Source organism: Lathyrus oleraceus, chromosome 5, assembly GCF_024323335.1.
Source record: "Lathyrus oleraceus cultivar Zhongwan6 chromosome 5, CAAS_Psat_ZW6_1.0, whole genome shotgun sequence".
In the NCBI taxonomy this organism is placed as follows: domain Eukaryota; kingdom Viridiplantae; phylum Streptophyta; class Magnoliopsida; order Fabales; family Fabaceae; genus Lathyrus; species Lathyrus oleraceus.
In genome coordinates, this window is record NC_066583.1 from 235,631,072 (window position 1) to 235,654,533 (window position 23,462).

The window sequence follows — 23,462 nt, forward strand, 5'->3', positions numbered from 1 at the left end:
CATTAAGTCCCTGTGGGATCGATATCTTTTAAAACTACATGATTAGACTGTGCACTTGCAGTTAATACCCCAATAGACTCATAAAGTCGCGATCAAGTTTTTGGCACCGTTGCCGGGGACTTTTATTTAGTCGATATCGTAACTCTTCTGTTACGCTGTAGAGACTAAGGCAATTTTTATTTTTTCTTTTGTCTTTCGTTGATTTGTATGCCACACACTCGCTCACAAGGCGAACCGTATTACTTACGAATTAACGACGTTGAACGATATCTCCGAGTCTTACGACGAATTCGGGAGTATCGTGCTGCAAACAATCTTCCTCCAATCGAAATTCCTGATCTCAAAAATCTTCTTCCTTCGCCGATACCCGAGATGGCAGAACCAGCTCGTGCTCTTTGAGATTACGCTGCTCCATCGCAAGATGAGCCGCATTCGAGTATTGCTCCACCCGCAATTAAAGCAAACAACTTCGAATTTAAACCTTCGCTGTTGCAGGCAGTGCAACAGAACCAATTTTCTGGAAATCCTACCGAGGATCCAAACCTTCATTTATCCGTATTTGTTCAATACACTGATACTGTTAAAGCTAATGGTGTCACTTCAGAGGCAATTCGACTTCGTCTTTTTCCTTTCTCGTTAAGAGATAAAGCTAGAAGATGGCTTCAGTCTCTTCCCTCCAACTCAGTCACCACATGGAATGAGTTGAAGAAAGTCTTTCTTGCCCGATATTTTCCTCCAAGCAAAACAGCTATGTTAAGAGCCCAGATAAATGGATTTAAGCAGAAAGATAACGAGTCTCTCTTCGAAGCATGGGAAAGATACAAAGACGTGATGAGACTTTGCCCACACCATGGTTTAGAGGACTGGTTAGTAATTCATACCTTCTATAATGGTCTCTTGTACAACACAAGATTAACAATAGACGCCGCCGCAGGTGGTGCGCTTATGGATAAACCTTACGCTGACGCTTATCAACTTATCGAAAGCATGGCCCAAAACCATTATCAGTGGGGAAGCGACCGAACAATGGTAGAAAAACCTCAAACGAAAACTGGCATGTACGAGATAAGTAGCCTTGATCATGTTAATGCAAAAGTGGAGGCTCTTGCCCAGAAAATTGAAAGTTTAAATGTATCACCTCCAGCCGTCGTGGTTGCCGTAACTCAAAATTGCGAAGTCTGTGGAATTCAAGGTCACACTCCTACAGATTGTCAACTCCTAATAGGAATCCAAGCAGAGCAGGTGAACTATGCTCAAGGAAATCCTTACTCGCATACCTATAACTCAAACTGGAAGAACCATCCTAATTTTTCATATAAGAGTAACAACGCTTTATACGCACCAGGACAAGCTCCCAGTCAAGCCCCAGCTATACCTCCTGGATATCAAAAGCCGACCCCATCTACACCTAACAATAACGTTCCTAGAAAATCCAATTTAGAAATCATGATGGAGAACTTCATAGCTTCTCAACAGCAAACCAATAAAGATTTCTTAAACCAGAATGTACACACTAACGAACAAATTAAACAACTAGCAAGTAAAGTAGATGCCCTGGCTACCCATAACAAAATGCTGGAAACACAAATCTCGCAAGTAGCTCAACAACAAGCGCCTACTGCTGCCCCAACTGGTACCTTTCCTGGACAACCCCAACCTAATCTGAAAAGCCACACTCATGCAATTATATTAAGAAGTGGAACAGAGGTAGAAGGACTGTCTGACCCAAGGATTGAGAACCAAAACTCTAAAAAGTTAACTGAGGAAGAAAGTAAACCTAAGGAAAAGGAAGAGTGTAATAAGGATACCGCAGAAAACAAAGAACCTTATGTACCTCCACCTCCTTACAAACCACCTATCCCTTATCCTCAGAGGCTAATTAAAACCAAAGACGCGGGCCAATTTAAAAAATTTATTGACCTACTGAAACAATTAAACGTCACCATTCCTTTTATAGAAGCTATTACACAAATGCCTTCATATGCTAAGTTCATAAAAGAAATTCTATCTAATAAAAGGAAACTTGAAGAGAGCGAAACCGTTACACTCACTGCTGAGTGTAGCGCAATAATCCAGAATATGCCTCCTAAACTTAAAGACCCTGGTAGTTTCTCTATACCCTGTCATATAGGAAAATTTGTCATAGACAAAGCTTTATGCGATTTAGGAGCCGGTATCAGTGTTATGCCCTTGTCCATATGCAAGAGACTTGAAATGGGAGAATTAAGACCAACCAAAATGTCTGTGCAATTAGCAGATCGTTCCGTTAGATATCCCGTAGGAATTCTTGAAAATGTTCCCGTGCGCATATGTCAATTCTACATTCCCACCGATTTTATAATTATGGACATAAGAGAAGATGAAGTTACACCCATTATACTGGGAAGACCCTTCTTAGCAATCGTCGGTGCTATCATAGACGTAAAACGAGGACGACTCACTTTCGAAGTAGGAGAAGAGAAAATTGAGTTTATTCTTTCCAAATTTTTGAAAGCACCTGCAATAGAAGACACATGTTACTTCATGGATATCATCGATGAATGCATAAAAGAAACAGAATTAAAAAATGACGATTTGCCCGACTATCGTGTAGAAGACAGACTGAATCAATGTTTAGCAATAACATTGGATCCTACGCAATGCCTTAAGAAACCAACCCTCGACCTGAAAACACTTCCCAAAAATCTGAGATATGAATTCCTAGACTTAGAACTTGAACGACCAGTGATAGTAAATGCAGACCTAGGAAAACTCGAAACCGAAAAACTCTTACATATCTTAAGAAAATATCCAACCGCACTAGGATACAACATCATCGATCTCAAAGGGATAAGTCCTTCTATTTGTATGCACCGCATCATGCTAGAAGAAGACTGTAAAACTTCTAGGGAACATCAGAGGAGACTAAACCCGATCCTGAGTGAGGTAGTGAAGAAGGAAGTAACGAAGTTATTAGAGGCAGGTATCATATATCCTATATCCGATAGCAAATGGGTTAGCCCTATACACATAGTACCAAAGAAAGGAGGTATAACAGTGATCGAAAATGAAAAAGGAGAAACTATAACCAAACGAATTGAATCGGAATGGAGAATGTGCATTGATTATAGAAAGCTAAACAAAGCAACCTGAAAAGATCATTTTCCTTTACCATTCATAGACCAGATGTTAGAACGATTAGCCAAGCATTCTCATTTCTGCTATCTAGACGGTTACTCAGGCTTCTTTCAAATACCAATTCATCCTGATGACCAAGAAAAAACAACGTTCACATGTCCTTTTGGTACCTTCGCTTATCGACGAATTCCGTTTGGTTTGTGCAATGCTCCTGCAACCTTCCAAAGGTGCATGATGGCAATATTCGCCGATTTTCTCGAAAACATCATGGAAGTCTTTATGGATGACTTTTCCGTATGCGGGCAAAGTTTTGAAGAATGCCTTGAAAACCTAGAAAGAGTTCTAGAACGATGTGTAAAAGTAAACCTAGTACTTAATTGGGAAAAATGTCACTTTATGGTACAAGAAGGAATTGTTTTAGGACACATCATATCAAATAGAGGAATTGAAGTAGACAAAGCCAAAATAGAAGTAATCGAAAACCTTCAACCTCCGAAAACTGTGAGAGAAGTACGAAGCTTCTTAGGACATGCCGGTTTTTACCGACGATTCATTAAAGATTTCTCTAAAATAATTAAACCTTTAACCGGACTATTAATGAAAGATGCTGAATTCATCTTCGACAATAAATGCTTAAAAGCATTTCAAACACTTAAACAAGCATTGATCTCCGTGCCCATAATGCAGACCCCGGATTGGAATGAACCATTCGAAATAATGTGTGACGCAAGTGACTACATCGTAGGCGCTATTTTAGGACAACGAAAGGATAAAAAACTTCACGTCATATATTATGCAAGTAGAACCCTAGATGAAGCGCAAATGAATTACGCCACGACCGAGAAAGAACTTTTAGCAGTAGTATTTGCACTAGATAAATTTCGTTCCTACTTGGTCGGAGCTAAAATAATCGTTTACACTGATCACGCTGCCATTAAGTACCTCTTAACAAAAAATGACGCTAAACCTAGACTCCTAAGGTGGATTTTGTTGCTACAAGAATTTGATTTGGAAATCAAAGATAAAAAAGGAACTGAAAATGTAGTAGCAGATCACTTCTCTAGACTTGAAAACCTGGAATCGGAAAGAACATCGATCAACGATGATTTCTCGTACGATAAACTTATAGCTAATTTGGAAGAAAATAGAGCTGATGAACAGGTAGAGACCACCTTAGCTATATGCGTTACACCATGGTACGCTGATTTCGTCAATTATCTAGCTGCCGGAGTGGTTCCACTTGATTTATCATACCAACAAAAGAAACGATTCTTCCACGACATAAAACATTATTATTGGGACGACCCTTTACTTTTCAAAAGAGGCCCCAATGGTATTTTTCGTCGCTGTATACCTGAAGAAGAGGTAGAAAGTATAATCCAACATTGTCATTCCGCTCCTTATGGTGGACATGCAAGTACATCCAAAACCTGCTCTAAGATCCTACAAGCCGGTCTTTATTGGCCAAACATATGGAAGGATGTACATACCGTTGTCAAGAAATGCAATAGGTGTCAACGCACAGGAAACATATCTAGACGTGACGAAATGCCACAAAAAGGCATTTTGGAAGTAGAAATTTTCGATGTGTGGGGAATAGATTTCATGGGACCTTTCCCACCTTCTTTTGGTAACAAGTACATACTCGTAGCAGTTGACTACGTATCAAAATGGATTGAAGCTATAGCTTCTCCAACAAACGACACACGAGTAGTAACTAGACTCTTTAAGAATATAATCTTTCCAAGATTTGGTGTCCCAAGAATAGTCGTCAGTGATGGTGGATCGCATTTCATATCTAAGATACTCGGAAAATTATTGTTTAAGTATGGTGTAAAACATCGAGTAGCGACACCTTACCATCCTCAAACCAGTGGACAAGTGGAAGTGTCTAACAGAGAAATTAAACAGATATTGGAAAAAACAGTCGCCACCTCGAGGAAAGACTAGTCATCAAAATTACCCGAAGCTTTATGGGCATATCGAATCGCTTACAAAACTCCCATAGGAACAACCCCATTTAGGCTTATTTATGGTAAATCTTGCCACCTCCCAGTAGAGTTAGAACATAAGGCCTATTGGGCTATTAAATATTTAAATGTAAACTATAAGGCCGCCAGTGAAAAGTGAATTCTTGATATAAACGAATTAGAGGAACTTAGACAAGACGCATACGAAAATGCCAGAATCTACAAGGAAAGAACGAAAAAATGGCATGATAAACGCATATCAAGGAAAACTTTCAAACAAGGCGATGTAGTCCTATTGTTTAACTCTAGACTTAAGTTATTCCCAGGAATACTACGCTCTAGATGGTCAGGCCCTTTCCAAGTCACTAATGTCTTTCCTAGTGGGGCTGTGGAAATTAAGGGAAAATCTATGGAAACATTTATCGTAAACGGGCAGCGTCTGAAACATTATCACTATGATGAAAACAATGAAGACTCGCGAGTCCTGCACTTAGACGTATTATCTCATAAATTTATAGATTAACATTTAATAGTTTTATGTCGAGCTTGCTGTAAGACCCCAATTTTGTCCCTAAGATCCCTCATGGCATCACATCATAACATTGCATTGCCTCAAGGATCATTGGACACCTTGCTTACTTCCCTGTGGGTGGGTCATCTATTTGAGAGTGATTCTTGATCACCAAGCATGTTTGCATTTGTATATCATTGTTTTCCTTTTTATCACTAACCAAAAAGTACAAAAATATATCATTAACCCTTTGTCTTGCAGATGAAGTAATAACAGGTCAAGGCAATCAAAGGCATTCATTGAGCAATAGATGGTGGTCATTCTTGAGATTTGGACCCCACAATCATTCACAAGAGTTCATATGAGCTATGATGTCATTTTGAAGCAAAATCCCAAGTGGTAGAGGCTTGAATCTCATCAGAACATTTTTAGGTCATCTGAAGACCTAGAAAGTCAACTACAAAGTCAAATGTGGATTTGGAGGTGGGAAGTGATTAGGAATACTTCATTCATGTTCAAAAAAGTCTCATTTGACATTTCAAACACTCACATTGAAGAATTTGAGGTCCAGTCAAAATTTCCCAAAAATAGAAAGTGACCTATAATTTGAACTTTCCAAAAATGGAAGGGTTTTGGACCAACTTCAACCCCATCTTACATCATCAAAATAGCTTCAAATGAAATTTTGTTGAACATGAAAGTTGTAGATCTTTCTCTCCCATTTCCAAAATGTCCAAGATCATGAATTTATGATGTGTGGTTAAGGAGATATGATCCAATCATGGCAAAGTGTGCATGGGACTTCAAATGAGCATAACTTTTCAACCAAAGCTCCAAAATGAGTGGTTCTTTTTGCAATATTCTCCTCTTGACTTCTAATTTCCAAATCATGCATCACATTACATAAAATCTCATACATAATCACTTGCATATCCATGCCTTTTTTGGAGGGAAATTGCAAAATTCAAAAATGGTGCATTGTATGGATTTTCTACCATTGCCATTGTGTTTAAAAGATCATTTTAAGTGACTTTGATGAAGGGTGTGGTACTGTTCACGTGTAATTACTACATGCACCATGCAAATTTTTATTTTTGCAAAACACCTTATTTTCATTAACCAAATTAAACATGGATTAACAAGGTGATTAGTAAAGCATATATATACTCTAATCCTAACAGAATTGAAGGAGATTAATCATTTTTCACATTTCTAGATCCAAAACTCTCTCTCACTTCAAATTTTTCTCTCATTCATAATCCAATTTTCTTCCAAATAGCATGGCATTTTAACTTCATATTCTTGTTCCTGAGCTTGGATTTAGTGGAGATCAAGTGCTGTTTTGTAGAATTCGTGCAAAGATCAAGTGGTGGAAGTTCATGAAGATGACAATGGAGTTTCTGTTTTGAACTAGATCTAGTACCATTCAAGTTTCCTTTTCTTCACCAAACTTCATTTCAAGCATTGTAGAGTGGATTTGGATACTTACAAGCTGTGGATCGTGCAAAATCAAGAACTGCTCTTCAAGAGGTTCAGTTTTCGAATCTCTTAATTCTTAAATTCATGTATATATTCTGGTAGATCTTGTTCTCCTGGTGATTCTGATCTAAAAATCGTGTGAAATGATGGACTATAACATGAGATATGTGTGTTTAAAGTTTTGCATCCATGAATGTTCTTGCTTGATTCTCTTAGATCTTGATGATTTGTGCTTAAATGATTGTTGATCTTTGCTCTCCATTGCAAGAGCTTCATGTTGATGTGTTTGTTTTTGAGTTCTGGAAAAAAATTCTGGAAAAATGTTGAAGCTCGCGCACTGTTCATCTTCTTCTTCATGAAGAAGATGAAGATCTTCTGCCATGCGTCGACCATACAACAATGTTGCGTCGACTGTAACACCCTTCTAAAATACCCCAAATATTTAATTAAAATAACAACATATCAATCAGAGTAAATATGCACTCAAGGGTGTCACACAATCACTTCACACCATTCATCATAATATTTAGTCATGCTCATTATTTAACTCAAAACATAAAGTATTGCACAGTACGCAGCGGATAGAGATCAAATCGATCATTCAAGACATGTAACACATTACATGTAAAATGGTTCACAACCAACAATAAAACAATTAAAATATCCCATCCCGATGTTACATCTATCAGAGCACGACCCACTAAGGAGACTACCCTAGACTCCAAGCACTAGCTTCTACTCAATCACTGCTCGTTACCTGAAAAATAGTTGTAAGGGTGAGTTCCTCAATCGATATAATAAGCATTATAAAATATCATGTCATGTTAAGTAATTTAACACATTAATCACCCTAATCAGATCACACATTCAGTAACGGCACATCAGTTCAATTATCATACTCAATACCAATACAACTCATACTCATGCTCAATGCCAACACAAACACACGTAAAATATTGGAATACATCCATTCATATTATACGCCACACATATATTATGCAATGAGACTCCATGCATGCGGTACCGACTATTCGTGAACATATAGTTCACCTTCACCGACCAAATCCAGGTACGGCTACCAAGCTCACTAGTCCCACTCATTTGAGACCTAGTGACTCACATCACTAATTCCTCACCATGGGAATTAGCTACCACCCCAAGGGCCATGTTATGCACGCTAATCACCTAGCATGCAAACATCAACAACAGTCCGAAATGACCAACATCACTAATTCCTCACCATGGGAATTAGCTACCACCATAAAGGCCACAATATGCATGCTAATTCACCTAGCAATGCAACATCATCAACAATAATCCACAATGGACATATGCTCACACTCTAAGCCATAAAACAGTCCATTCACAATTACATGCATAATATATACATTCACAACATTATGCATATCATCATACATCATCAACACATGTATCAAACACCATATCATGTCAAATAATTAATCACAGTATTAGCACACTCTACTAATACCCTTACTACTCAAAACAACAGGAAATAATCCTTATTACATCGTACGCCAACATAGGCCAACCATCAATTAAGTACACAACATTTAAAACACCAATTTTCCACTCTGCAACAGTGTTAACCGGTTAACGCCCTGGGTTAACCGGTTAACGCAGCACAAACACGCTTCCTGCCCAAAACTTAACAGTGTTAACCGGTTAACGCCCTGGGTTAACCGGTTAACGCAGCACAAACAGCAATATCTCAGCAATCACAACAGTGTTAACCGGTTAACACCCTGGGTTAACCGGTTAACGCAGACGAAACAACAATTTTACACAATACAACACAGTGTTAACCGATTAACACCCTGGGTTAACCGGTTAACGCAAGACAGAAAGCTGTTCCTGCGCTAACACAAGGCAGAATGCAGAATTCTCCGCATTTCCCGCCGTTGGAGGACTTCCGGACCTCCGATTCCAATTCCGTAACAAGCTATACGTCCAGCAAATTACGACTCACACAACTATCGATTCAATTACAGTTTTTAACACAGTTTATCCAACGTAATTTTCAGCATTCACAATCCCAATTAGGGTCAATTCAACGGTTTATCACTACCCATTACATATTATCCCATAATACCCATTAAACGACGATAAACCCCCCTTGCTCTTCCTCTTTGCCCTTTTCAGCCGCTTCTCTGTTTCACGTAAAACTCTTTTTACCAAATGGGATTCTTTTTCCTTATTTCACACTTATATATTTTCCAATAATTATTATTCCAAAATAATAATAATAATAATCCAATAATTCCAATTATTTAATTAAATTAATAAATATAATATTAATTTAAATCAAATAATTATCTTGTTTTTATTGGGGTGTTACAACTCTCCCCCACTAAAAGAGTTTTCGTCCTCGAAAACATACCTCAAGCGAATAACTCCGGATAAGACTCCTTCATCTGACTCTCCAGTTCCCAAGTCACATTGCCACCTGCTGGTCCTCCCCAAGCTACCTTTACCAAAACAATCTCTTTACCCCGCAACTGCTTCAACTCTCGATCCTCGATCCTCATAGGTGATGTTTCAACAGTCAGGTTATCTCTCACCTGTACATCATCTATTTGGACTACATGCGACGGATCATGAATGTACCTCCTCAACTGAGACACATGAAAAACCTCATGCAAATTCGCAAGCGACGGCGGTAGAGCGATACGATAGGCTACTTCCCCTATCCTCTCCAAAATCTGATAAGGACCAATAAATCGAGGTGTCAACTTCTTCGACTTCAAAGCTCGACCAACACCAGTTATCGGAGTAACACGAAGAAACACATGATCTCCCTCTTGGAACTCAAGTGACTTCCTTCTCTTGTCATGATAACTCTTCTGACGACTCTGAGCAATCCTCATCTTCTCCTGAATCATCTTAATCCTTTCCGTAGTTTGTTGAACAATCTCCGGTCCAACCACAACACTCTCACCGGACTCATACCAACATAAAGGTGTCTGACATCTCCTACCATACAAAGCTTCAAACGGTGCCATACCAATGCTCGAATGAAAACTATTGTTGTAGGTAAACTCAATCAAAGGCAAATAACAATCCCAAGCACCTCCCTTTTCCAAAACACAAGCTCTCAAAAGATCCTCCAGTGACTGAATCGTCCTCTCAGTCTGACCATCAGTCTGCGGATGATATGCAGAACTCAATCTCAGCTTAGTTCCCAAAGCCCTCTGCAAACCTTCCCAGAACTTCGATGTAAATCTAGGATCTCTGTCCGAAACAATACTCGACGGAATACCATGCAAACTTACAATTTTCTCAATATACAACTCAGCTAATCTCTCTAACGGATAATCCATTCTGATCGGAATGAAATGAGCCGATTTCGTCAATCTGTCAACAATCACCCAAATAGCTTCAAAATTCTTACTTGTTCTCGGTAACCCAGAAACAAAATCCATACTGATACTATCCCACTTCCACTCTGGAATAGCCAACGGTTGCATTAGCCCAGACGGCTTCTGATGCTCAATCTTTGACTTCTGACAAGTCAAACAAGAATAAACAAAACTCGCAATTTCTCTTTTCATTCCCGGCCACCAAAATAACTTTTTCAAATCATGATACATCTTCGTAGCTCCAGGATGAATACTCAAGCCACTACGATGTCCTTTCTCAAGAATATTCTTCTTAAGTTCGGTAACATCCGGAATACACACCCGATTACCAAATCTCAAAACACCATTCTCATCGACTCTGAATTCACCACCTTGACCTTGATTCACTAGAGTCAACTTATCAACCAAAAGCACATCGGATTTCTGACCCTCTCTAATCTCATCCAGAATACCACTCGTTAGCTTCAACATTCCCAATTTAACACTATCGTGAGTACTCTCACACACCAAAGTTCAAGTCTCTAAACTGCTCAATTAAATCCAATTCCTTAACCATTAACATAGACATATGTAATGATTTCCGACTCAATGCATCAGCCACTACATTTGCTTTACCCGGATGGTAATTCAAACCAAAGTCATAATCCTTCAGAAACTCTAACCATCTCCTCTGTCTCATATTCAGCTCTTTCTGATCAAACAAATACTTTAAACTTTTATGGTCACTGAAAACCTCAAATCTTGACCCGTACAAGTAATGCCTCCATAACTTCAGAACAAACACCACAGCTGCCAACTCTAAATCGTGCGTCGGATAGTTCCTCTCATGAACCCTCAGCTGTCTCGAAGCATAAGCTATAACCTGCTTATTCTGCATCAACACACCACCCAAACCCAACAATGAAGCATCACAGTAAACCTCAAATGGTTCCGACGAACTCGGTAATATCAGAATAGGAGCAGTAGTTAACCTTCTCTTTAACTCTTGGAAACCTTCTTCACATTTTGAGTCCCAAACAAATGCTTGCCCCTTTCTAGTCAACATCGTCAACGGTAACGCCAACTTAGAAAATCCCTCAATGAACTTCCTATAATAACCAGCCAAACCAAGGAAACTTCGAATCTCAGCAACAGACTTAGGAGCTTCCCACTTAGATACCGCTTCTATCTTAGAAGGATCAACAGCAACACCACCTCTTGAAATCACATGACCAAGAAAACTAACCTCTTCTAACCAAAATTCACATTTGGACAGTTTAGCAAATAACTTCTTTTCTCGGAGAACTTCTAAAACCACTCTCAAATGCTCAGCATGCTCTTCTTCAGATTTCGAATACACCAAAATGTCGTCAATAAACACCACAACAAACTTGTCTAGGTACGGATGGAAAATCCTATTCATATACTCCATAAATACTCCAGGCGCATTAGTCACACCAAAAGGCATTACAGAGTACTCATAATGTCCATACCTTGTTCTGAAAGCAGTCTTCTGAATATCCTCAGTTTTCACACGTATCTGATGATATCCCGATCTCAAATCTATCTTGCTGAACACACTCGCACCAACCAACTGATCCATCAAATCATCAATCCTCGGCAAAGGATACCGATTCTTGATCGTCACTTTATTCAGTTGCCTGTAGTCCACACACAACCTCATAGTACCTTCTTTCTTCTTAACCAATAACACTGGTGCACCCCACGGTGACACACTCGGACGAATAAATTTCTTATCCAACAGATCTTCCAGCTGACTCTTCAATTCAGCTAACTCAACAGCAGACATACGGTACGGAGCCATCGATATCGGTCTAGTACCAGGTACCAAATCAATCGAGAACTCAACTTCACGCTCTGGCGGTAATTCGTTCACTTCTTCAGGAAACACATCAGGAAAATCACACACCACTGCTAGATCACAAATCACCAGTTTATCTTTAGCCTCCAAAGTCGCTAACAGCATAAACAACTCTGCCCCATCTGCTACTTCCTCATTCACCTGCCTGGCTGATAGAAACAAACTCTTTCCTTCCTCAATCTCAGGAAAGATCACAGTCTTATCAAAACAGTTGATAGAAACTCGGTTAAACACCAACCAGTTCATACCCAGAATAACATCAATCTGCACTAATGGAAGACACACAAGGTCCATCCCAAAGTCTCTACCAAAAATACTCAAAGGACAATTTAAACAAACTGAAGTAGTAGTCACTGAACCCTTTGCAGGAGTATCAATCACCATACTTCCATGCATCTCAGATATCTCTAACTTAAGTTTCACAGCACAATCCAAAGATATAAAGGAATGAGTAGCACCGGTGTCAATAATAGCTACAAGAGGAAAGCCATTAATATAACACGTACCTCGGATCAAACGATCATCTGCAAAAGTCTCAGAACCCGATAAAGCAAAGACCTTGCCTCCTGACTGATTCTCTTTCTTCGGCTTAGGACACTGTGGACTGATATGACCCACCTCTCCACAGTTGAAACAAGTCAGAGTCTTCAACCGGCACTCTGCAGCCAAATGACCACCTTTACCACACTTGAAACACTTCTTCTCAGCACTGGTACACTCGTGGAAACGATGTCCCGCCTGACCACATCTGTAACACTTAGCAGGGGCACTAGAGTCTCCCCCACTAGGCCTCTTCATCCCACTCTGTCTCTGAAAACCCTTGCCAGCTGCATACGGTTTCCCACGATCATTCTGATTCTTGCCTTTCCTATCAACCCTCTGCTGATAGCTTTCCGCTCTGGCTCTGGAATCCTGTTCAAAAATCCTGCAGCAGTCAACCAAGTCAGAAAACACTCTAATCCGCTGATACCCAATAGCCTGTTTAATCTCGGGACGTAACCCGTTCTCAAACTTCACACATTTCGAGAATTCCCCAGTAGCCTCATCATAGGGAGTGTAATACTTCGACAGCTCTGTGAACTTAGCAACATACTCAGTAACAGACCGATTGCCCTGCTTCAATTCTAAGAACTCTATCTCTTTCTTTCCTCTAACATCCTCTGGAAAATACTTCCTCAGGAATCTCTCTCTGAACACCGCCCAAGTGATCTCAGCATTCCCAGCAGTTTCCAACTCAGTGCGGGTGGCAACCCACCAATCATCTGCTTCCTCTGACAGCATATGCGTACCGAACCTGACCTTCTGGTTATCGGCACACTCAGTCACTCGGAAGATCCTCTCTATATCCTTCAACCACTTCTGAGCACCATCTGGATCGTATGCTCCCTTGAACATTGGAGGATTGTTCTTCTGGAACTCACTCAGTTGACGAGCAGCTCCCATTCCCACAACACTCGGATTTCCTCCAAGTACTCCAGCTAGCATACCCAGAGCCTCAGCAATCGCAGCATCGTCTCTACCTCTTCCAGCCATCTCTATTCTGAAAGCCCAAACAAGCTAAAACAATAAGTACTGATAGGGTTACACAACACCTATCCCGTACAGGGGAAACAGAATAATTACGACTCGACTCGACCGACTATGCTCTGATACCACTAATGTAACACCCTTCTAAAATACCCCAAATATTTAATTAAAATAACAACATATCAATCAGAGTAAATATGCACTCAAGGGTGTCACACAATCACTTCACACCATTCATCATAATATTTAGTCATGCTCATTATTTAACTCAAAACATAAAGTATTGCACAGTACGTAGCGGATAGAGATCAAATCGATCATTCAAGACATGTAACACATTACATGTAAAATGGTTCACAACCAACAATAAAACAATTAAAATATCCCATCCCGATGTTACATCTATCAGAGCACGACCCACTAAGGAGACTACCCTAGACTCCAAGCACTAGCTTCTACTCAATCACTGCTCGTTACCTGAAAAATAGTTGTAAGGGTGAGTTCCTCAATCGATATAATAAGCATTATAAAATATCATGTCATGTTAAGTAATTTAACACATTAATCACCCTAATCAGATCACACATTCAGTAACGGCACATCAGTTCAATTATCATACTCAATACCAATACAACTCATACTCATGCTCAATGCCAACACAAACACACGTAAAATATTGGAATACATCCATTCATATTATACGCCACACATATATTATGCAATGAGACTCCATGCATGCGGTACCGACTATTCGTGAACATATAGTTCACCTTCACCGACCAAATCCAGGTACGGCTACCAAGCTCACTAGTCCCACTCATTTGAGACCTAGTGACTCACATCACTAATTCCTCACCATGGGAATTAGCTACCACCCCAAGGGCCATGTTATGCACGCTAATCACCTAGCATGCAAACATCAACAACAGTCTGAAATGACCAACATCACTAATTCCTCACCATGGGAATTAGCTACCACCATAAAGGCCACAATATGCATGCTAATTCACCTAGCAATGCAACATCATCAACAATAATCCACAATGGACATATGCTCACACTCTAAGCCATAAAACAGTCCATTCACAATTACATGCATAATATATACATTCACAACATTATGCATATCATCATACATCATCAACACATGTATCAAACACCATATCATGTCAAATAATTAATCACAGTATTAGCACACTCTACTAATACCCTTACTACTCAAAACAACAGGAAATAATCCTTATTACATCGTACGCCAACATAGGCCAACCATCAATTAAGTACACAACATTTAAAACACCAATTTTCCACTCTGCAACAGTGTTAACCGGTTAACGCCCTGGGTTAACCGGTTAACGCAGCACAAACACGCTTCCTGCCCAAAACTTAACAGTGTTAACCGGTTAACGCCCTGGGTTAACCGGTTAACGCAGCACAAACAGCAATATCTCAGCAATCATAACAGTGTTAACCGGTTAACACCCTGGGTTAACCGGTTAACGCAGACGAAACAGCAATTTTACACAATACAACACAGTGTTAACCGATTAACACCCTGGGTTAACCGGTTAACGCAAGACAGAAAGCTGTTCCTGCGCTAACACAAGGCAGAATGCAGAATTCTCCGCATTTCCCGCCGTTGGAGGACTTCCGGACCTCCGATTCCAATTCCGTAACAAGCTATACGTCCAGCAAATTACGACTCACACAACTATCGATTCAATTACAGTTTTTAACACAGTTTATCCAACGTAATTTTCAGCATTCACAATCCCAATTAGGGTCAATTCAACGGTTTATCACTACCAATTACATATTATCCCATAATACCCATTAAACGACGATAAACCCCCCTTACCTGATTAATCCGGCAAATCTTTGAGCTCCAAGCTTTTCTCTTCTCCAACCTTTGCCCTTGCTCTTCCTCTTTGCCCTTTTCAGCCGCTTCTCTGTTTCACGTAAAACTCTTTTTACCAAATGGGATTCTTTTTCCTTATTTCACACTTATATATTTTCCAATAATTATTATTCCAAAATAATAATAATAATAATCCAATAATTCCAATTATTTAATTAAATTAATAAATATAATATTAATTTAAATCAAATAATTATCTTGTTTTTATTGGGGTGTTACATCGACCGTTCGACAGTTTTGAGTCGACCATAGCTGGCCTTGCATCGACTCCTCTCTGGTTAGGGTTTTCTGTGAAACGGCGTTGTTTCACCTTGGCGCCACTTTTCAAATTTGTACAGGGTTCGATCCCTGCTGAGTGCTGATTTTCAAATGCTTTCATATTTTCATCTTTTCTTTCCACTTTGCCATGCTTTGATTTTATTTTTTCTTCAAATTAGAAAAATCATAATAAATTGAAAAATGATCCAATTTCATCCCAATTTTTTGCAAAATACTCCTTATTCTGTCTAGTTTTTTATGATTATGAATTTGCAAATTGTGTACGGCTGGATTTCATTTGGTGCTAGGTTGATTGATCATATGTCTAATTGTGACCTTGCCTTGCTTATCCTATCATGAAATGCTTGTTTCTTATCCAATGAATGTGAAACTTTGCATGCTGGTTCTAGACACATTGCTTGACATTTTGGTTTTGGTCTGGTATTTTTCCTATGCTCCATTGCTGTTTTATGCTTGTGCTAACTGGATGTGACAATTTGTTTCACACCTTTGATTGTCCAACTTATACAATGTGATTTCCATTCCAAATGATCTCTGATTCCCCTGATTTTTTGTATGTGGATCATGTTAGATGTCTTGAATGTGCATGAATTTTTCCAGCTTAATTTGAATCATTTCTGTTTTGATTTGAATTTTTTCATTCATGTTGATCACATATGAGCTTTGAAATTGCCTTGAACTTCACTTGATCATGAAATGCATTTGGTGATTGATTTTGATGTGAGCGTTTTTGGGATATGTCAACATGTGTTTGAAGTTACTTTGTGTTAAATTTCATCCCCTGTTTTGAATTTTTTCTCCATCTTTGACCCTAGGCTTTGACCTAGTGGTTTGTTGCTTACATTTGAGCTTTGATTTCAGGTTTAAGCATCCAAGTTCCATAGTTGATGATGCTTCATCATGTGATTGTTGATGTTTGCTTTTGATTGCTAACACTTGTGTGTTTTGTAGGTTGATGCTAACTCATTTGAGTTTGCCTTTTGGCTTACACATTTTGTACATTGGGATTGTCTGTTGCTTATTGACTGTTGTCTATTTGTCTGAGCATTGTACTGATTTGTTTAGTGTTTCCACAAGTACTTAAGTTGCTTTCAGTTCATTTGAAATTTTCTTTGCTTGGTTGTTTAACCACTTAGGTATAATCTCTAATCTTCATGTAGTCTGGAAGACCTACTGTTATTGGTAGGCACCTGTCTGAAGCCCTCCTTAAGAGGCAATGTTTGTGCTTGTTTAATTTTTGTGCCAAGAAGGAAAAGTCCTCTTAAGAGGCAATTGGCAGATAAAAGAGATGTGTAATCCATCTCATGCTACTCAGTGTGTCATTCATTTTGCTCACACCATGTGTTGATGCATTGTGGATAAGAACCCAAGATCTTATAGAGTCCATCATTTTTGGAGAAGAGTTCCTACTTACTAAACTCCCACACTTTCCATTGTTTAAAGCTCTCTCTGACCAGGGATAAGAGCTATGAGGCACACCCCTCATCTCCATCTCATCTGCTTCACCCTAACTCTCAATGTTAGGGTTAAGAGCTCAAAATACCCCATTCCAGTTGGCTGTAAGGCCTAACCTTGCTTGAGCCTAATTGATTGTGTATAGTGTGTGCTAATTGACTTATTTGTTTGCCTACTTGATTCATCTGTGCATATTTGCTTGAGTGTGCCTTTGTGCATTTATCATCATTACTTGTATATCATTTCATAAACATTTTTCATCACTTTGGTAACATTTTGTTTTGTCCATGGAGGAGGCAAGCATAAGTCCATTGATTGGCAGTTGTTTCCTATGATATGGTGGGAGACTAGTATAAGTCCATTGATTGGCATCTGGTATCCTTGTTTCTTTGCTTTGTGAGACTAGTATAAGTCCATTGATTGGCATCTGGTATCATTGTTTCTCTTTGTTTTAGGAGACTAGTATAAGTCCATTGATTGGCATCTGGTATCCATTGTTTCCCTTTGTTTTAGGAGATTGGTATAAGTCCATTGATTGGCATCCGGTATCCATTTTGTTTTAGGAGATTGGTATAAGTCCATTGATTGGCATCCGGTATCCATTTTTTTTTGTTTTGTGAGATTGGAATAAGTCCATTGATTGGCATCCGGTATCCATTTACTTTATCCATCTTGTTATATGCTTATTGGATTGTTTCCTATTCCAAAGGAATCACTTGAATCATCTACATATGATCTCAAGAGGTGAAAATCTAAGAAGTTTTACTTCCTCACCCTCCCACCTTTTGTTTCTTTAAACCTCCATTTGCATGTTAACCCAAAACAAGAAAACTATTGTGCAAACATTTTCATTTGTTTTCAAATTAGAAACCTAGGCCTTAAGCCTCTGATTTTTCAAACTTCATTTTCATAATACTTCTTTTGAATTGAATTCTAATCATATCTTGACCACTTTTGTGAATAATCCTAATTGGTTAATTTCACTCACTCAATTGTTTTGTGGCTTTGTCCATTCTTGATAAGTTTTCATACATTAGCCATAGGTTGAATTTATCCTAGTTGGTTGATGTTAATCTCACCTTTTGTCCTTAGTGATTGAATTGTAAGACTTCCTTGCTTATTATAGGGTTAACCCCTCACTAGCAAGTTGAAGCTTTTCTCACATGGTGGACTTGTTGTTTGTATAGGTTGAGTTTTCTCCCGTGGATAACGAAAGACCTTAGGGCTTTTGTTTTAAAAATGAATCCACCCATACTTTTGGAAATCTTTTAGCCGAACTACGGCGTTTTGATCCTTACCTTCCATGGAAAGGTAGGTAGGCAATGGGTTCATCCGCTCAAACACAAAAATAATAATTTGTACATTCTTTTCTCATCCCTCCAATCCATGTCTGCACAATAAATATTTCATAAACAAATAACATTTCATACAACATGTTGTGAAAAGGGCTCCCTAGGAGTACCTAGGATGTTTTGGGTGCCTAACACCTTCCCATTGCGTAATTAACCCCTTACCCAGATCTCTGATCTTTTCATTAGTTTTCTATGTGTAAAACTTCTTAGGCTTTTGTTCTCTTTTTATCCATTCCTTTGGATAAATAAAAGTGCGGTGGCGACTCGATTCTTTGTATGCTTTACTTTTGATTTAATCAATAAATCATAAAGTGACGAATACACCGCTACAGAAAAGTGGCGACTCCACTGGGGATCTCTCCTTGGTGGTTTTGCCTACTTTTCACCCTTGTTGTATGATATTTGTTTATTTGTTATATGACATATTTTTGTACAATTTGGGATTACTGTATTGATTGTAATGATTGAATTACTTGATATACAATTGCTGTTTGCTTGGTGGTCTCTGTGAGATGAGTTCTATACCCGAACTCGAGTGCACCTTAGGATAGGAGAATGGCATAGTCTCGTCGACTTGTGTGGAGTATTCCTTAGCAAGTTGACTTGCGAGTCCATTCACTTGGTGGATGTCATGTTGGATTAATAATGTCACACAAGTTATTTGTGGTTAGGCATTGTTCTTTCAATCATGCGCCTTAGAAGCCAAGGACCTTAGTTTACCAAGCCCATCTTGGCCTATTTTTAGGACGTAGTGCGGAGGTCATTCAGATGTAAGATCTGATGCGATTGTTACGCGATACTACACTCATAAGAGTCTCTCTTGAGAACATTTTTGGAATACGAGTATTCGTTCCTCCGATAATATTCGAAAGATGGGATGATGACTATGGGAACCTCTTGTAGAACATGTTTGGCAGGTTTAAACCCCAGTACACTCCCTTTGGGTGGTTCTTAACCGAGACTCCATGCTCGTGACTCTCAACAAACCTGTGATTCATGGTTGATCCGTTCACCCATCGTTAATATCAATGGAACTTGGGTGTCTATAAGGTGAAAACCATAATCCACCAAAATGGATGATTGATATTAAGGATGATTGAGCCTGTTCAGATATCGTTAATATCAATGGAACTTGGGTGTTGATAAGGTGAAAACCATAATCCACCAAAATGGATGATTGATATTAAGGATGCTATGAGCTTTCCCATGACCTTTGTCTAGTGTGCTTTGCTTGATCCTTGAGTGTGATTGTTGCATTCATGCATTCACACATTCATCCGCATCCATGTCATCAAAAAGTGAGAATTTTTTTTTAAGGAACTTAAGGGGTTTCTTTGCAAAAAAAAATTAGACATGGAAAGACAGAATTATCCAATGAGATATTTCCATATGCAATAAAATGATTAATATTTCAAAGTTTGCAAATAAAACCCTTGAGTTCCTTTGAAATAAAAATAAATCATATGCACAAACATTGCATGCATCATATGCATAAGCAAGTGTTTTGTTCCGGTCTCCCGTCCTGTGGTCTGATCTCTGTTGCTCTTCATTTATTTTGAAGACGCACTTTGCCGGTACTACACCAGAGCCAATTCTTCGAGATTGATGTATCATCTTGAGCTAGAGAATTGTGAGCTCAAAGAGGAATTTGCCAGACTAAGTGCTTTTGATGGATTTACTCCTGGTTAGCCACATGTCTTCTTTCTCATATATTGATGCTAAGGATGAAGTTGGAACGCCTTTCCAAGCTTTGTCTATTGCTGAGCCAATTGAGAAGAAGTCTCCTTCATTTGCTTCCTATCGTGATGCGAAACTGGCCATTGAATGTGGTGCAGTTACTAGTTTAGGGAAGATGATTGAGCTTGAAGATAATAAATCCCGGGCTGGCATTGGCTATTCTTCTGGGGCATTCAACGAGCAAGGGTTGTTCAAGAGTGGAGGTTTCATCCACGCCGATCAAGCTGAAGAAACTGTTGCTATTCTGGAAGAGGATGCAGAGGATTTAAGCAACTTTGTTATCCCTGGCGGGATCTTCCACAATTAGGTCGCTGTAGATGTTCCTACAGTCATTCATAAGTCAGCGTAATATGTTCGCTTTGTTTTAAAAACCCTTCTCCCATGCCAAAAGGAGAAGTGAGGACATTATTGGCATCATATATACAATGATATTTCATTCAATTGATGCATGTTAAACATTTGTTTTTCCAATTGTTTTCACTTTTCGCTTTTTGAATGAAATTGGTGATCACAAAAAACCCTAAAAACAAGAATAAAAGCAATCTTTTCATCTGCATAATGATTTGCTTGTTTAAATCCAAAAGCTTTCCATTATCCAAAATCATTATGCAGGGATTTCTAAACCCATTGAACATAATGATCCAACGCCATCTCCCAATTTTGAATTCCCTGTATTTGAGGCAGAGGAAGATGATGTTTAAGAGATTCCTGATGAGATCACGCGTCTCCTTGAGCGCGAAAAGAAGATCATTCAGCTGTATCTTGAGAATCAGCAAAACAGTCAAACTGGGGCATTACTAATGTAATAAAAAAAGAGAGGGTGAGAAAAAAGAAAAAAAAAGATAAAAATCAATTTTTTTTTCAAAAAAAAAAAAAACAAATAAAAGAAAAATGATACCCTCAAAGCCCTAGTTGACTGATGCTGAATGTATTCAGAGTCGTTATGACCAGCTGACTTTGATCGAAGAAAGCGATTGACTGCCATGTGTCATGGTCAGTTATATCAGCAGAGAATGAAGTAAGCATTCGATAAGAAGGTCAAGCCTCGTGTGTTCCGAGAAGGTGACCTCGTGCTCAAGAAAGTTTTGTCTTTCGCGCCCGATTTCAGGGGCAAGTGGACTCCAAACTATGAAGGTCCATATGTTGTTAAGAGAGCCTTTTCAGGCGGAGCTTTGATGCTTACAACAATGGATGGGGAGGATTTCACTCGTCCTGTGAATTCAGATGCAGTCAAGAGATACTTTGCCTAAAAAGAAAAACATAATAGCTCGCTAAGTTGAAAACTCGAAAGGGCGGCTTAGGCAAAAATGAGCGTCTCGGTGGAAAACCCAAAAGGGAGATCCAGGCAAAAGTTAGAGACATTGAAAAAAAGAGAATATTTTCATCCCGCTAGATTGAGTACCTCACCCTGGGGCAATCTAGGCAAAAATTGGGGATTCGGCAAGTAACTGCATCCTGACAAGACTTTCTGTTCCACATCTATCTTTTCATCAGAGATTCTCGATTCGTCGTCAACTGAAGCTTCAAAAACATCGGATTCAAATTGGTAGAGAAAGGATCATTATGTTCAATGTAGACCTCTTCCAATATATATCACTGATTTCAAATTTGTACAGATCTATGGAGTTTTACCATTTGCAGACTACCATTCCATCAAATCAATTTGAGCTTTTATCCAATTATTTGCACTCTTATTTGTTTCAATTCAACAAATGTTTTGCACGTTTTAATTGATAAAATGTCATTGTTTTAAACAAGTCAAATTTTTCAAATTTTTGTTTTAAACAAAGTGAACATTCACAATGATGAAAGGATACTTAAGAATTTCTCAGTGCTCTCCCAAGGGTGGCATGATTTCTAACAGGGTAAGACATTTGTTCATATTCCTGGCATGGTTGTATCCTCTTTATCCAGATTGTTGTTGGGGTTGTTCCCTAAGCAGAGTGTTTGTTGAGAACTTCACAATCCCCTCCAACAATATTCTCTCCCCAGCATGGATGCTTTCCTTTTGGAAGATTTGGTAGTTGGTGGATTGACATCCCGGTACTTCGTCTGTTTCCTCAGTATAGTCACCAACGGAGTTGTTGGCATGATGTACTTTATCTATGCTATCTTTCTCCATCAAAGTGCTTGTTGAGGTTTTCACCTCTTACCCCTTCAGCAGAGTAGTGATTATTTCCTTCTCAGTAGTTGGTGGTTTTCTCTTGGAAGGTTCAACATTTGGTGGTTGATCACCTGTTCTCCTTCTCATCCTCAGATAATTCCCCAGTAGATTTGTGGTATGGTGGATTGTGTCTGAGATGTTTCCCTGCAGAAGTTTCGTGATTTCCCTGCAGTATACCCAACGGAGTTGGTATCCTTAACAAAGTTGCTTTTGTGGCAGTTTCTGCCTATTGTAACTTCTGTTCCCTAGCCGGGTTGGTTGGTGATCTATCATCCATAGATTTGGTTGATTTCCTGATGCTTTTGATCCCCAGTAGAGTGGCTTGTGGCAGAATCTACTTGTGTGATCTATTTTCCCTCAGTGGGTTTATCCCCAATGGAGTGGCTGACAATATCCTCAGTAGAGTTGCTTGTGCGGCTAGATTCTACTTGTGTGTTCTGTTCTCTTCAGCAGTTCTTGCTTGTGCAGTGAACTCTTGTTTCCCAGTTGATACTGAGGATCCCCCTGCAGAAATCTCGGGATTTCTCCATTTCCCCAACAGATTTGCTTTTGTGGCAGTTTCTGCCTATTGTGAACTTCTGTTCCCCAGTTGGGTTGATTGATGATCCATCACTCAGAGATTTTGTGATTTCTTTGATATCTCTGATCTTTTGCTTTCCAGCAGATCTTTGCTTTTTAGCAGTCAGATCTCCAGCAGATTGGCTTTCCTTGGATT

General features: G+C 39.1%; 1 non-coding gene across 1 annotated transcript; it reads right to left on the reverse strand.

Moving 5' to 3' along the window:
- Positions 1 to 750: 750 nt before the first annotated feature.
- Positions 751 to 857, reverse strand: LOC127088858 (small nucleolar RNA R71). Its single transcript, XR_007790670.1, has one exon. It is a non-coding gene; the product is annotated as a small nucleolar RNA R71 (small nucleolar RNA).
- Between the last annotated feature and the right edge of the window lie 22,605 nt (positions 858 to 23,462).